We start from the raw sequence: 16,979 nt of genomic DNA, 5'->3' as shown, positions 1-16,979 counted from the left end.
GGCAGGGGGACCATTTCCCATCTAAATTTTTCCAGTTTTCCATTTTTTTTCTAGACCCTCACTTTTATGAATGATACACAAATCTTGGGCATACGTTCAGTGAGAGACAGGTACCCTCAGCCAACTCCTTGATATTACTTTTCCTTCCTATTTTCTGTGCACAACTTCTTAAGGAATCTGTTAGGAATATTTCCTTGGTAGAGGGTGAGTAGTCTCCTTAATTTTCACTCAGAAGCCCTTACAAATGGAGAAAAGAGGCTGCCTAGATTACTGAATACCAATGAAAGTTATGATCCCCCCAGTAGGCTGTATCATCATTGATATATCTAATTCTCAATGTAGCAAAATCTGTGAATACTTTGAGATCGAATCCATGAAAAGTCAAGACAGATTGTTCTAAACCAGGAAGAAACTGCAGGTTTGCAGAAGATTTTGAAACCTTAAAAAAATGATGGGTTTAAACCTCCCTCCCCAATAATAAATTCAGCATCTACAAATGCCATCAGGTGTTTGCTAGGCAACCACAACTGTATTACCAATCTTCATGCCTTGGTTTCTGTCAGTAAAAGGCAGAGGGAGGGAGCATAGGAAATAGTGGGGGAGGAGAAAGTGAGATAGCCCTCTGCAAGTACTTGCAGGTCCCCTGCTTGCCCCTTCTAAGAATCACTGATTTAATCCCTGTACTGCACAGGCTCCCTGCACTTGAATGTTCATTTTGTGTAAGGTGAAGTCTTTAGTTTGAGAGCTGCTGTAGCATCATGGTTAAGTGGTTGGAATGCAAATCTGTTGTTCTGCTGGTTTGAATCCTGCTACTGCCATGAGCTCAGCAGGCGATCTTGGGTAAGCCATTCTTCTCAACCCCAGCTGTATTGTGGGGACAATAACAACACTGACTTTGTTCACTGTTCTGAGTGAACTAATCTGTCTAGAAGAGTTGTAAATAAATGCAGTTGTTACTACTAATTTGGTGATACACAGATTTTTTTATTAATACCTAAACCTACAATTTAGTTGTTTTGGGTAAAGTACTGGCAGATCACAAGCCCACATGCTATATTTTTCCAACTCTGCACTCAGAGCAACAAGAATTGGAAACAGTGCATCAGATTGCCACCTAATGAAGGCAGAATATTCAGCTGTATAAAGTTTGGCCTGAGCTAGTAAGGTTGTAGGTCAGATTAGCATACACAGATTTTGGTAGAATCTGCATCCACTGGATGTGCATATCCATATGCATGATAATAAATGTACTTGCCTCAAACTGTATATACCATTTAAAAGTAGGAGACAAAAACCTTTTTGTAAAAGATTAAAACTGTTGCTTTATTTAATGGTCAACAATTAAGCACAGACTGGGAGGGCCAGAGCTTATTTGGAACTAAAAAAAAATTCAGATAGCAACTAAGCTAAAAATCAAGTGAACGCAATATGAAGCTAGCGCATGAACACCGTCTTCCTACAGCGTAAGCACTGGAAGTGATCTTATTCCTAACATTGGGAGAGAAGGGATACAAACTTCACCAACCACTCAGATATACAGCTGACTGGTGCTCCCCCGCCCCTCCTCTTATCCCTTGCTTCTCCATTGTTCATGTTTGTGCCAGTTATTTTCCAGGAGAGAGAAAGCAAGAATGTACACTCACATGAACACACATGAAGTTGTCTTATTTTGAGTCAGACACCCAATCCTTCAAGATATCTGCTTTGACTGGTAATGGCTCTCCAGGTTCTTGAATAAAGGTACTATCATGTCCCACTAACTGGAAATGTCAGTTGGGGATTGAACCTGGGACCTTCTGCATGGGAAACAGATGCTTTTCCACTGAGCCACAGTCCCACTCTTCACTGCTTGTAATTTCTTCTCATTTGCATCAAAATGTTCTTTTCTGCAAGCCTGCACCACCTCAGTGTGTGTTGTGTTTGGCTGTTCAGGTTTTATTCTCTTTATATACCATACCTTTCTTGTCAAAAAGGGGCATATAAAACTATGCAGCCAGACAGAATAAACAATACAATAAAATTAGAAGATGGTGGAACCAAAAAACAGTAAGACATGCATACCATAAGCGTAACAGAAAATGGATTGCAAATGTAGAATGCAGTAAGACCAAGGTGATCATACAATAATAGTGCAATAGACTACAATCCTATTTCTTTTATAAAAATGCCCCCCCTGAATGTTTCTGTATTTCACATTCTTGTGGAAAAATTAAAAAATGTGTGTGCCTTCCTGACCACCTCTGGCAGGCATTCCTCAAGGTTGGAGCCACCAGAAGATGCATGTGTTTGGAAAGATGTTAATCTTAACTGTTGGTGTAATTACTCTTTCAGAGTGCTTTGCTCAGATGATTGAACCTGATGTGGAGGAGCATAGCAGGAGAGGGGATCCCGCAGATATGTTGGTCCGTGGTTGTGAAGGGCTTTGTAGTTGATGGCCAGTACCTAACTGATTGGTGAAGTAACTGAGTGAAGTAACAGCAGAACAGGTATATTATACATTCTCCATCTAGTTCCCAATAGGAACCAAGCTAAGGCATTCTGAACCAGCTGGAATGTCGAAGGGCAAGATCCATGTAGAGTGCATTAACAATAGTCTAGAAGTTACTAAGGCAGGCATCTTACATGGTCAGATCTGCCAAGCTGAATTGGGAAGCCATCTTCTGGGCTAAGTGAAGAAGGAAGAAAGCTTTTTTCTTTCTTTCTTTTTTTTTGCAGCTGTATCAGCTTAGCAATAATGTGGGGTCCAGTATAACCCCATGATTCGTAACAGTCAGCTGTACCCTATCAGATATGGGAAGTATAGTGTCTGTGAAGACTTCAACCTTCCCAAACAGTATGATGTCCCATCTTGTCAAGATTTGGTTTCAGTGGAGACAGCAGAGTGATTGGTTTTTGAGGGAGGGAACTAGTTCGGCAGAAGCAAGTCCCACCTCTGATGGATGCAAACCAAAAAGGGACTTTGAAAGAGTACTTGCCGTAGGCTGTCTGGCATCTCTTGAGGAAATGAATAAGGTGTAAAAGATCTCCTGCTTCCCTAGAAACAATTTTTCTCTTATTACAGGCTGTTGAACAAGTGGCAAACTACATGATAGGCATGCTGTTTCATAAAGAGTTTTACACTGTTGTGTGTCTTCCTCAGTTGATGGAATGTGTCCCAGTTAATGACCTCAACTGTTTTTCAAATTACTATACTCTTATATAAAATATATAAGTACTTAGACATTTGGGATTTTCTAGGTTTATACTCTGCTTGCCCTGCCCATTTGATACTTGGATTCAGAGCAAGGATGCTGTAAATTACTTGCTAATTTCAGTTTCCTGGGTGCACAGTTTAGCGTAGCTCATTTGGGGAGCCCATTCTTCCCAGTTGAACCAGATGTTGTCCCTTAATTACCATCCAGAACTGGTAATTAATCATGAGTAGTTAATACTATCAGAGAACTTCTTTAAAATACACATTTGATGGTAGTGGTATTTTGTGTTCTCTGTGAGAGTATAGTGGATACTCAGATTTGAGCCTTGCTAGTTTAACATACCATCATCTTCAATTAATGCATGTGGTTGATTTATTGTATATTCCTTTGCCTTAGAATATAATGTGGCTTCTCTGCTGTCTTGCTATTTTCTTGATAGTTACATTTCCCAAAAGATCCTGAGTGTATTCTGTTGCAATTTTGATTTGTAACTGACAACATTGATTAGATTTATGGTGGTATATGCAACATTACATGTCAAATGTAATAATAATTCATAAATGTATTTCTGACTGAGATGAAGTACCATGTGGTAATAAAAATCAACCTGTTCATCCTAGCTGCTGCTTATTTTCCTCAGCATTATATTTAAGGACCTTTATCTTGGTGGTGAGCAGTTCAGTTGTAAATTTGTATTTTATTGATTTAGCAGACTGATTGTAGTTAATTTTCTATAAGAACAGTTTTCATCTGTTAATCTGATGCTGGCCTGCAGTTTGCTTTCTGCTGGTTTGTGAAAAAGTAACACAGTCTCTGTCATGTAGTTTTTGAATGAGGCAGATCAGATCAGAGCTTTTTAACTAAGGGGAAACAAGTCTGATCAAAGAATTGCATTTTCTCCACCTGGTCTCCCCCCCCCCCCTTTGTACTCTTTTAACCTTACTATTCATAAGGTTCACCTTCCACATGATAACTTGAGGTAAGGGTTGCCTTTTGTACAAGGTGCAAAATTTATATGATGTATGAGCCAGTCAGTCAATAAGGGAATACCACTGGAGAAGGAGGTATGATATTTTCTAATTGTGAAGAAACAATGTAATTGCAGGATATGTACATGATGCAGAGACTGCGAATCAGCAAGTTCATATTATGGGGGAAGAAATAGCAAGAGACAGGATAGACAGTATAATTACTGTAATGTACCAACTAGTGTATATGTGAGGAATAACTGGAATTGTATATGTACTTGTGGAATACATGTGCCTATGTTTTCAACTAGTACGTGGCCTTGGAGGTTCGTGTGTTGAAGCCTAGATTCATTAACTATGTTCTCTGTAGTTTGTTTCCTAAGTTTTTTGTTTTTCTAAACCCTTTCTGTAAAAAAACCCAATAACTTTAAAACAAAACTTAAAACAAAAGATGGTAAAATGGGCATTGCCTGAATTTAGACCTGCCCGCAGTAATTCCCTTTTATAACTATCATTTTTATTACGGTTCTTAAGACTATAGTCTGGAAAATGAGGCTAAGATGCCTGTGAATAAATTACTTGTCACTAATGATCAGTAGCCAAATGCAGCTATAGTTAGTTATTTGAGGTTAGTTGCCTGTTGAAGGTAATAATAAAACTTGGTTGTAACTAACTTGAGCCTCTGTTTTGGGTTGGGCCTGTTAATGGTTAATTTCTACTTGGTAGCAACTGGCATGTTTTACTGCTACTTACGGAGAAGGTAACTGTTCTTAAACCCAATTAATAATGGACTAAGGGTATCTCTTTGTGTACATGTATGTATATGTGTGTGATGTGCCATTAAGTTTCCTCTGACCTATGGCAACCCTATGAATGAAAGACCTCCAAAACATCCTATCATTAGCAGACTTGCTCAGATCTTGCAATCTGCCTTATTTCAAATTAGGAGCCATTAAGGTTGCAATTATTTATATCCCTATTATGTATAAAATGTAGAGCATAGGGTCAATATTTTATGGACAGTGGGTTATTTCTCAGCAGGTTCTTGTTCACAGATGTGCAGTTAAAGGCTAAATCCAGAAATTCTAAAACAAAACTGTGTCAACAAAATACTAGGTATGTGAGTATCTATCACCTCTTCACTGTGATCAGAGCACAGTGTGGGATGCCCCTCAGACACTAGCTGCAGTTTGTGCACATGGATGTCCTTTGTTGACCCTGGGTGGGGAACCACCTATACAGCTGACTGAGCCCCTTTCTTTGATAAACACAAGAAAATGCTGAATTGGTTTTAAGCATGGCTTATTTTTGGTTGTATTTTTAAACAGCTTACTAGCGTGGATGAAACATTGTTGATCTTTTGAACGTAGTTAAGGTTGGGAGTGAGCTGCAGGCTTGAGTTTTTGTTCTGCAGTTACGTTTTTCTCTCCCATCTGATTTCCACTTCCCTTGTCAGTGTTATATTCCAGTCCCTCCCACTGGCTAACCATGGCTAATGCTAAATAGGGTCAGGTTTTAACCTGGGTTTGAAGCTGGCTTACAAACCATTGTTAATATTATCCACAGTTAGTGTTACAGTTTCACTAGCACTAATGTTGACCAGGAGATTTATGCAGGATGGGGAAGGAGAAAAGAAAAGATTGCCAGTGTTAGGTTTGCATTGATAGTGCATGTCATTCTCCACCTAATCTTGCTGTTCAGAGTAAACATTTCCTACATTTTTAAATTATGTTAATACCGAGTTGTCATGGAAAACATGAAGTAATATTTCGGTAGTAAATTTTTAAATCAAAACTGCAGTCATTGAGTAGTGGTTTTAATGCATGACTTGAGCAATTGAGGTAAAGGGTTGGATCCAGACTATCATTTTAGTATAACAAGGAATGTATGAGAGGCAAATTGAGGGTCTTTAACAGGAAAAGGGAATTGGCAGAAAATATATCTCACCTTACATTAGGGGAAAATTTAGTCTGGATCCAACCCACAGCCTGCATATTGCTTGTCTCAGGTCAGATATAACAAGTGGGGGACACACAAGAACTTGAAGGGACATCTCAGTTTCCTATTTCCCATATTTTCTCCCCTTTTCCTGCTTCCTTCTGACCCCGCTTACCAGCAGACTGACTTTTATCTCCCCCCCCCCCCCGGCAGCTTTTCCACCTTCCCTTTCCCTGACAGCCTCTGTATGGTTATGGATACCTGTCCCAGCACCATACTCAGTTGTATGGTGCTGGCCACCCACCTGTGCCCAGTTGCACAGTGGCGAACCCACAAGATCTTGCAGGGGACACTTCATTTCCCCCTGTATTTCACTCTGCACACTTTCATCTTTTCCTCTTCCTGACAGCCCTTGTATCCTCACCTTTCCCTTCTTCTTTCTTTCTTTCACACCCACCAATCAATCTGTCTTTTACCTGCCCCTCCATCTTCAGCTATATTTATTTGCTTCCTCTGTGCCCTGCTGTTCTCCAGAATTGGGACCCTAAATAGCTTGCATCTTTCTCCTCCATTTTATCATCACAATGACCCTGTGAGGAAGGTTAGGCTGAGTGTGAGTGACTGACCCAAGGTCACTCAGTAAGCACCATGGTGGAGTGGGGATTTGAATCAAGGTCTCCCAGATTGTAGTCTGAAGCTCTAACCACTGTGCATCACAACTTTAATGGGATGGCTGCTGTTGAACAGTAGCAAGCAGCTGGGCTTCAGTGAGTCATACAAGTTCTGTGGTAGCAAGTTGCCCAGTGATTGCTGCGGGGCATGGCCCTCATGAATCTTGCTCAAAGGCCAAAACAGGTCTGGGAAGGGGGCCCTACCTTTAACTGACAGAAATCAAGGCTTGAAGGCTGGCAGTATTGTGGTTGACTAGCAATGGCCATTAAAGATTTCAGATATTTATGCAAACCTGGGGCTTTTTTCCTGGTTTGTAGAAAGATCTGCTTTCTGTTCGTGGTACCAGTCTCTGGATTTTGGTATCCACTGATTTGGCCATGTTGGTTAGATACTGTTTTTTTTTTCCTTTCAAAAGACACTTCTTTTCAATTTGACACTTTGCCTGAGAGCCACCACATGATGTGCAGGAATGCTTGAACCCATCCAGACTTAGTTTAGTTTTCCAAATAAGAATGTTGAAGTATAGACATCCTCAGATTAATTCTCTTTTCACTTTTCTCTAATATTTGTACTCGAATATTCACAAGAGCAATTTGACTTAACAAGGCAGGAAAATGAACACCTAGGAGTCAATGTCAGGTTTTTCAGAGCTATCTACATAGAAAATATTTACAGTTCTATTTATGTAAGGTATTTATATTCTTGATTAAATTCAGGTGGCTGTTTCCAACAATAAAATAAAACCATACCATTAAGCTGTAACAGGGTAACAGAAGGCTTACACAGCTGTTGTTCCAGCTACTGCTCAAGGAAAGGGGGCATGTTTACTTGTTCTTCTGTAGGATAACTGGCCACTGATGGAGTTTGAGAGGAGAGCCAGGTTTCAGTTGACCAGGTAGACTAAATTTTAGAAGCTAGCATCACATTTTAGGAGCCAGGGAAATTACTATGTAGGCTTTGAGGTGGTTCCTACTGACAAGCAGGTTCTTTTCATTTTTCTCATTTGATTACTCCTGACTGATTTTGTGAAGCATCTTACATTGAAAAACATTGTGGGTGGAGAATGATGAAAGTCTGGCTAGTGATAATTCATTCACAAGTGCAAATCATCACAAATAAAGGCTGCAGTCAATGTGATAAAAGTATGTTTGACCCAGCCCTATGATATGAAACAGCTTGAAAAACAGTGTAGGGTAGAAATTGAGAGCATTGTGCAATATTTTATTGCCTACTACTTCAGAGTCTCCTCCTGACAAGCAGTGTGGAGTCATATTCATTCGAGAGAGTAACTGAACAATAACAATGACTGTGACAAAAAGTGTGTAGTGCATGATTCTAAAAATACAGCTATAGTTTTTCCTGAAGTCAAAACTGTTTTTTCAAAATTGAATATATTCATAGTTGTCATTTATTTCATATCTGGTATTCCTTTTTAACTTTAATCTGAAACATGTGTTTCCCCCCACCTCTTTTGCTCTTCTTCCCTTCTAAGACAGCCATAAGTATATGGATATAACTAGGTACTATGCAAGAGATCCATGATTATGATCTTCTGTGGGTTTTTTCTTTTTTCAGATCTTAGCAGCTATACTTGAATCCAGCCAGAGGTAGAAGGTTTTTGTTTTGTTTTTTAAAATCATGGCCCAGTCGGATTTGGTCTCCCCTGTGAGTGCCTTGTTTTATTTTTTAAATGAAATGCAAGAGATCCTAATTATGGATCTCTCTTATTGTGGCTTTCTTTGCCCTAGGATGGATTATGCATTTCTCTTTGGCATGGCACCAATGGCACATGTAGTTGATCCTTCAAAAACACATTTTAAAATAACCTTCAATGCATTTCCACTAATATTTTTGAAAAGTCTAACTAAAAATGGGAAAATAAGCCTGTATCAGAAATGGAACTGTTGGAGAAATATATGGTTGCGTCCATGGGAAGGACTCATTCTGATATAATCCATTTGGAATGCAACATCTAAAAGTTCACAGACATAAAAATGCAGGTGTTGTAATTTAATTAATCTTATCATTACACAAACATGTCACTGAATTTTTTAAAAACCCTTGCCAAAAGCTTCCAAATACTCCTTCCTCAGCTACTATTATTAGTAAGCCAGCGTTTGTTTATATGTGGCTAAATAAATTTGTATTCTAGGTTAAGTTTACATAGTTAAGGTGAGGGAATCCTGAAGTAATTTTTATATTGAGAATTGAAGAAGACAGGTCATAACTTATTATTCTATTGATGCTGCCTTAGAAATATATTCAGACTTCCTGTCAAGAAATAGCTAGGTCAACCTTTGGGTGACCTGTCTTCTTTAGCTTTAAGCTAGAGCTCCACCAAGTGATCTTTCAGCATGATACATTTTCGTTTTAAAAGTAAACTGATTATGTTTTAGCATCACGTAGTGGCAGTCTGAAATTTAGCTTTTTCTCCATACCAGTCTTTGAATTGAGCTATATAAAAGTACACTTTTAGAGCACAAGTCTGAAATTAAAATGTAGCTTTCAGCTTTTGTTAGTGCTTAATAGTCATGATTTGAGTTTTAAAAACTTAGGGGATAATGAACCTTAAAGTGGCACTTAGGGTGTTACAAACTTTGAAGACTGTCTTGTCATGACAATAATCTAAATAAAAGTGGCATATGAAAATTGGGAGTCTGAAATGCATGCCATTGGAAGGAGATAGTCTAGCTGCTGAGTCATCAGAAAATAAGCATCTTGTTTGGTCACACAGCGTATTATGCCACTACAAAGCAGACACCAGCAGGGGCTTACTTAAATTGCACGCTGCTAGATTTAAGATGTCTGCTCATGGCTTCTGGGCAGAAGTTTCAGCCTCTGTTAAAACGCCTGTGCATCTGATACTTGTATGGTAGCACATACAGATAGAACACAAATACACAGACTGCTGATGTATAGAGTTAGCTTAAAGAAAGACAAGTTTGTTGCACATAATGAATCTTGGTCTAGCTGGTATATACTAATCTAATTCTCTTTCATTAATCTGTAAAACAAATAGCTTATAAAATTTGTCTTTTTGGAGCAGGGGTGAGGTTGATACTGCTGTGCGTTCTATTGTGCTGGCTCCTCAGGAATGTAAACATACCACCAGAGATATCAAACCTTGTGATGTGGAGAATATGTAACAGTTGAACTGACAGAAGTTTTAATAGACTAGAGAGGTCCAATTGACAATTCTTCTTTTGTTTTACTAGCTCGGACTTTTTCTTTCCACAAATTCTACACATGGAGCATTGATGTCATTCTGCCAACTGAATGAACAATGTTTTGAACAAATGTTAGAGGCAGTAGGTTATGGTAGAACTGAGGCATTTATTAGCTGTGGGAGGCAATGCTAATGCAGGAGGAAAGAGGTGCCAGTTCAATCAAAACAGAAAGTGTTTCTTTAGAAAAGTACTTTGAAGCATTGCCCATATTACAGTAGCTGACTTCTGCAAAAATGTGTACCAAATTAAGTAATTCAACAATTTGGTAATGATAACCATCTGATTATCAGTGTGATGCAGCTAGTTACATTAATTTTGAAATCTAGTTTGTAAGGCGACTTTTAAGTCAAACAAACTTGCATCAGAAGTGCTTCAGTGGTGTCCCGCCTGGCAGTGAACTGAAACCTATTCCCCCCTCCCCCCATTACTCAAAATGACAGGAGGTGGATCTGGGACTTTCTGCCTGCAAAGCTTGCACTGTATCATTGAGCTATGGCTTCTCTAGGTTGTAGAAGCTGACTAGTACAGAAGAGACCATCTCCACTTGAAAATGAATGGAACAAGACTTCTGGCACTTAATGTTAAAGGGTCATATTTTTATGCAAGAGAAGGTGGTAGGAGGCAGAGATAATCTCATTCAGGATGACTGAACCTTTAGGAATGATATGTCAATTTTTAGGATCTCAGTGGGGTATGAAGTTGGAATTACAAGCAAAGGGAAACAAATGATTGGCACAAAAGCAGTTATAGCCAGTGATGTGGGTTTTCTGAAAAAATACAAATCTGAAAGTTTTCTGGAAATTTTTCAGTGCCCTGAATAGTGTATGGTTCAATTTAGAATGTTTATTTTAATTTGTTTACTAAAGAAAATAAAAAGCCTCATGTTAATTTTAATTCCCAATAGCAAAAAATACTTGAACTGAAATACTTGATTAAAATATTAACATTCAAACACATCCAAAGATTTATGTGAAAAGTATTGGCATAATACCCATAAAAATGTAAAGTCAACATAGTACATACTTACATGTTTAAAGTAAAAATGAAGACACTTGAAAGTGTTGGTATGTGAATTTTAGTATGCTTGAAGAACTACCCATGTTATTCCATGATTATGGTTGTCCATCTTCACATTTCAGCAGAATTTAACTCATTCACAGGGATTGGTGGGGTACCTAATCATTTACATTGCTTGTTAGATTCATATCAGATCAGTCAGGGTTTTTTTTCAGTGGGAACGTGGTGGAACAGAGTTCTGGCACCTCTTGAAAATACTTGGCAATAGTGTGTGAAAATAACATTACTTCAAAAAAATCTGTTTCTTTCTCATTTCCCTCTTGAAAGTTCCGCCACCTCTTTTCTCAGGAAAAAAAACCCTGTGATATCAGTGATTGCAATATCACTTCTGCTGTGTAAGAGAAGACACAGAAATAGAAATTTTAGCTTTGATTTGACCTACATTGCTGTTTAGGCTGATTCAGAACTTCATAGTCTTAGCCGGATTGGTAGATGCAGACCATGATAATTATATTTGGCTTTAGGCACTGGACTCCTTTTTTGGCCATCAGGATTTTGTTTTGATATTACAGAATTTTGTAACTTTAATAAAGCTAAGATAAAAATGTTGTAAAACATATTATTTTACTTACTACGTTTGTACCCTGGTTTTCTACCCATCATGGATGCAAAGTCATTTACATTATTTCTCTTCTCTATTTTTATCTTCACAACAACCCTTTGAGATAGTTTAGCCTGAGGATGTGTAACTGGTGCATAGGGGGAACCTTGGTTATCACTGCAACAAAAAAAACCCTTCCTACACCACTGTAATTTCTTCCCAATTTTCCTAATCCCATTATTTCTTTAAAAAGCTCAATTTAATTAAATATTAGAGTCCGTATTGATAATTTATTGTAAGTTGCTTTGAATATAATACAGTTATCAGAGAAGTGGCTAATGAACAATTATCATTTGAAGAATAATAGGTTTCTCCACCGAGTCATTGTGGGTAGAAATACCAGACTCCAAAATAGTATAAAGTAATATACAAAAGGTTCTTGGGATTACAGTTAATCACTAGCTGAGTATGGATTGTCAGCATGATAAGCTATGATAGAAGTCTGATAGGCTTCTAGGCTGCATTAACAGAAGCATAACAAGCATAGTATCCAAGTCATAAGAAATAATAGATCCATTTAAGTTCCACTGTTTAGACCTCCTCTGGAGTACTGTGTAAAGTTCTGAGTGCTACACTTTAGGAGAGATGTCAACAAAGAGGAATGGGCCCAGAGAAGGGCAACAAAGATTATTAGGGAACCAGAAAATAAGTCCTATGATGAGAAGTTAAAGGAATTTGTTATATTTATGCCAGAGAAGACTGAGGGGATACATGATCATGCTCTAAATAGCTGTTGAATGGAAGAGAAAAAGCTTGTCCAGAGGACAAGATTAAATTGCCTGGGCTTTAATTTCCAGGATGGTAGATTTTTGTTGAACAATAGGAGACATTTCTTTGCTTACCAATGTAATATTTATGTAGTGGTCCTCTCTCATCCAGAACTTGGAGGTCTTTAGGCAAAGGCTGGACAGCCGTCGGTTAGGAATTCTCTAGTTTTGAACAAAAGTTCAAACTACATGATCTGTACTGCCCCTTCCAACTCTAGGACATGCTGTCACGCCCTGCATCAGTGCTTTAATGGTGATTTGAGAAGGAGGAAGAAATCAAAGATAAACCAAAGGAGAAAAATACATTGCAGTAGTGGGTATCTTATTGACTGAGTAAAATACCGACTGTGTAAAACATGTCATACTAATGACAGAGACTTACTAAATACCAGTGCATTAGAACATACGATTATGGGACGAACTACACATGAACAGATGAAGCTACCTTATACTTAAACAGACCATTGGTCCATCAAGGTCAGAATTGTCTACTCAAGCTGGCAGTGGCTCTCCAGGGTCTCAGTTGGAGGTCTTTCACATCACCTTCTGCTTGATCCTTTTAACTGGATTTGCCTGGTTTTGAACCTGGAACCTTTTGCATGCCAAGCAGATGCTATAATACTGAACCATGGCTCCTCTCTAAAGATACTAAATTTTCAGAAATTTAGAAGCCATGGAAAAAAATTTCTGGGGAAAAAAGACATTTTAGGAAAAATGGAAATATATACAGTACTCACTGTCCTATCAAACCTAATTTTACTGCTTAACAACATAAAGCACATTCTTTGTAACTTACCATATAAAAATGCAATATTTGTCATTCTGTGGAATTTATATAAATGACATGTTTTCTACAAGCGAAATTGCAAATATACCAGATACTTGAGAGACAACTGCAAGCTGATATACACTGTATTACCTTAGCACATATATCTTAATTTTTGCTTTATGACAAGCTGAAAAAATAGGACCCAAGTGGTGTGGTAAATAACATACTATTTAGTCAGGAAAAAGGTTGTGCACTTACAAACTGATAGCATATTTTGATATGTAGCTGAGTTTTATAATATTAAGACATTGAAGTGTGTGATAGTGTATTATCAGCATACACATTATAGCATTTTAATTATGTACAGATTAGTCACATTTTTTAAAAAGTATCAACACCTCAAGCCTTTAGTCAGAATCAGTTTCTGCAACTTCTCATTTTGAGCCTTAATTTTTATCCTCACACAGCTCTTTTGAAAACTTGAGGTTCGCATGAAGTAAAAGTGTTATCTACTCTTTTATGCCTTCTAGGTACAGAATGCCTCTTGGATTTAAAAGCATGCCTACCTTTTCTTCAAAAGCATTTCATTCATTCTAAAAAGAGTCTGTATCATAGGAGGGTTTTCCCCCCAGTACTTCCCCAAATTTTCTTCAGGGGAAAAAAGTTTTCCCCATATTTTTCTGGGCCTTCCCGAAAGCAGAATGTCGGTCCACTTACTCATTGACACTCATGATCTACAAGATGTAACTGCTTAGGAGCTAGAGAGTTTGCACAATATTTTGTGTCAGTTTGGTTGGTCCTTACAAAAAATATCAAAATGGTTTTTAGACACATAGGAAGAGTGGTAAATATGCACCACTTGACCCCCCTCCCCCAGTTTTCAAAAGCTCTTCACTTAATGTCTCTTAGGAAATTTAGTACTTAAACAGTAGGCAAATAGGCCCTCATATAGATCACTTTCTATCCCTTGATGGCTTTTACTTGATAAATAAATGAACAATTTTCAAATAAATAAGAAATGTTTGGATCATCTAAGAATTTGTATTGGGAGGGCATGGCTTTTTAAGATGGTCTGGATTTTAGGGTGAGCAATGAGGTAGTCAACATTGTGAATTATGCAAAAACATTGTAAATGAAATTTAAAGCAAATGAAAATTAATGCAGATTTAAGCGAATAAAATCCATTGACCAGCTGACTGGTACTACATAAAAGAGAGATTTTGGAGTTCAGGGGAGAAATGAAACTGTTACACAGCAGCAACAAAGATAAATTCCATGCTAGAAATTATTCAGGTGGAAAGGATTGAAAATAAAGCAGCCGGTATCATCATGTCCTTCTGTAAATCTGTGGCGTGCATTTGAATACTGTCATTCCATCTCAAAACAGGATATCAGAGAACTAAAAAAGTACAGAAATGGATGTCTAAATATATCAAAGGATTAGGACACCTTTCTCACGAAGATGACTAAGGAGACACATGGTTATAAAATTATGAATGGCGCAAAGAAAGGGATGGAAAGAGAACTGCCTCCTTTCCTCACACTAGAAGTTGGGACTGTCCAATGTAACCAATGGCACTAAATTCAGGATAGATAAAAATGCATAATTTAATCTCTGCCATAATACGTACTAGCAGCCACTGGATTGGTTGCCTTTTTAAAAAAGTACTAGATAATTTCAGGGAGGATAGTTCTGTCAATTTTTAGCTACAGTGACAGGAAATCTTAATATTAACAAATAATGGAAACTTGTTTCAAGGGCAGGTATGTCATGCTTATTAGAAGCAACTGGCTAGCTACCATGGACAACAGATGGACTGTTGGTTTGATCTAGTAGGGTTTTTTTGTTTGAGTGCAAGAGGAGGTTCTGAGATTGGTTGCTCTCTTTCTTGTGTTGACATCGATTTCTCTCAGGTGAGAATAACAAAAAGGTAGATAAATTACAACAAACCTGGACTGATTTTTAAGTTACAAGAAAAAGAGGTTGCAACTATGGATATGCATAATGGAAATAATTAGCCAAACTTACACACACAAATCGCTGATTTGGCTCATTAAATCAGCTTCCGGAATGCTGAACCACATCTGGAAACCTAAAGAAACTGTTTTGTTTTGGTTTGTACCTTCCAGCAGCAGGGAGACACTAGGCTCTCCTCACAGGGTAGTAGCTTGTTTTCCTGAACAGCACCAATCAGATCCTAAAGGGAGAGAGGCTGAACATTATTAATTAACTCTCTTGGAGGGAAGGAAGAAATGAAACCAATGCATGTGAGTGCATCTCCCCACCCTGTAACTATCCAGGAAATGGCATTCTCTGCCTCCCTGATAATTGGGTCGTTGCAGGAGAGACCCCCCCCCCCCATAACTTTGGAAACATTTGGAAGGGAGACTTCAGTCATAAGCTGCGATTTGAAAGACACTTCCCTGGGAAGGACTTATATCTGAATAGACCTGTTTAGGATTGTTTCCATAGTCTTTCAGGGCTCTCTTTTTCTGAGTCAAATGGCAAATGTGTACATACTCTCCCCTTTCAAAAACAATCCTGCCTGCCCCAATAACAAAAGGAAAACTTATGGGAAAAGCATACATTTGTTAGGGGTGTTGTGGTGGTGGCAGAATTCAGCCAGTTGCTCTGCCTGCCTGCCTGCACTTGGGCCATGGAGGAGATTTGTGGTGAGAATGCCCCATTTTGCAGTGGAATGCTGAGCCTCAAAAGTCTTGAGCAGTCTGAAACCAGATACTTTTTAATTTTTTTTATTATTATTAATCTTGAATTAGTTTACAACATATAACTCACAAAACATAACATTAGCAAACTTCGACAGATGTTTAAAACAGTTCGTTGTAACCATATTATGAGTTATTAACTTACATTAAATTAACAAGTAAAATGTTGTTATAGCAAAAGCAGTATTAAATAGAACTTTATCTAAACCAGATACTTTTTTATTGGGAATAATAGACAGCCAGTTGGAAAGAAGCTTTGGAACTTTGTTTTTATATTTGATTATGGCAGCAAGAGTACTCTGTGCACAAAAGTAGAAAACTTCAACATTGCCTACAGTGGAGGAATAGTGGATAAAAGTGTTGGAGTTTGCATCAGTGACAAAACTTACTTCACTGATTAGGGAAAGACATTAGTTACATTTTTGACTGCATGGAAACCGTTTATAAACTTTTTACATGAAATGGATAATAAGGACTTGATGACATCTGGATTTGTGGATTAAGAATCATGAACAATAGAAAAAAGAGGGCTCTTATTTTTAACTTAGAATCAGTGAGAGTGAAAATAATCTATATTTGTGGCGGAGAAAATCAGAACGCAATCTGTAGTTTAGTTTAAGGGTTTCTTTTTCTTTTTTTCTTTTTTCACTTGTTTATGTATTGTTAGTATGTCTTCCTTTTAGAATGGTGTTTTTTATCTTCTGTGTTTGTTGTCTGTAGCTTTTATGCTATTGTTTATAGTTCAATAGTTAAAATAAAGAAAAATTCCAGTTAAAAAAGTCTTGAGCAGTCAAAAAGGTAACAAAACTACAAAGCGCAAGGAAGCAGCAGCAATAGGCAACAGCAGAACGCAAAGGCAATAAGGTGTTGGCACTATAGAAAAATAAAAGTGTGAACATGGAGCAGGATTGTTTTGCTGCACTGTACTGGTGGAAGTACTTTTCTACTTGGGAACACCCCGCTGCTGCTGCTCCACCTGCTGACACTCACCTTCTGCATGTCGTTTGTGTTGTTGTGCTTGAGGAAAACCTCGGTGGAT

At 38.0% G+C, this 16,979-nt stretch overlaps 1 protein-coding gene across 3 annotated transcripts in view; it reads left to right on the top strand.

Annotated features, from left to right (window-relative positions):
• Positions 1 to 16,979, top strand: part of STAG2 (stromal antigen 2) — an 85,540-nt gene that overhangs the window by 15,509 nt on the left and 53,052 nt on the right. Inside the window, exon 1 of one of the 3 annotated variants that reach the window (XM_054995988.1) lies at positions 2,467 to 2,486. The exons of the other annotated variants lie outside the window; for them this stretch is intronic. The gene's annotated coding sequence lies outside the window, so the exon portion shown is untranslated. Of the gene's footprint in view, positions 1 to 2,466; positions 2,487 to 16,979 lie in introns of those variants that run through there. 3 annotated transcript variants of the gene reach the window in all.

This window comes from Eublepharis macularius, chromosome 13, assembly GCF_028583425.1.
Source record: "Eublepharis macularius isolate TG4126 chromosome 13, MPM_Emac_v1.0, whole genome shotgun sequence".
Classification (NCBI taxonomy): domain Eukaryota; kingdom Metazoa; phylum Chordata; class Lepidosauria; order Squamata; family Eublepharidae; genus Eublepharis; species Eublepharis macularius.
Note: the sequence above shows the minus strand (reverse complement) of the source record. Positions and strands in the feature narration are given on the sequence as shown.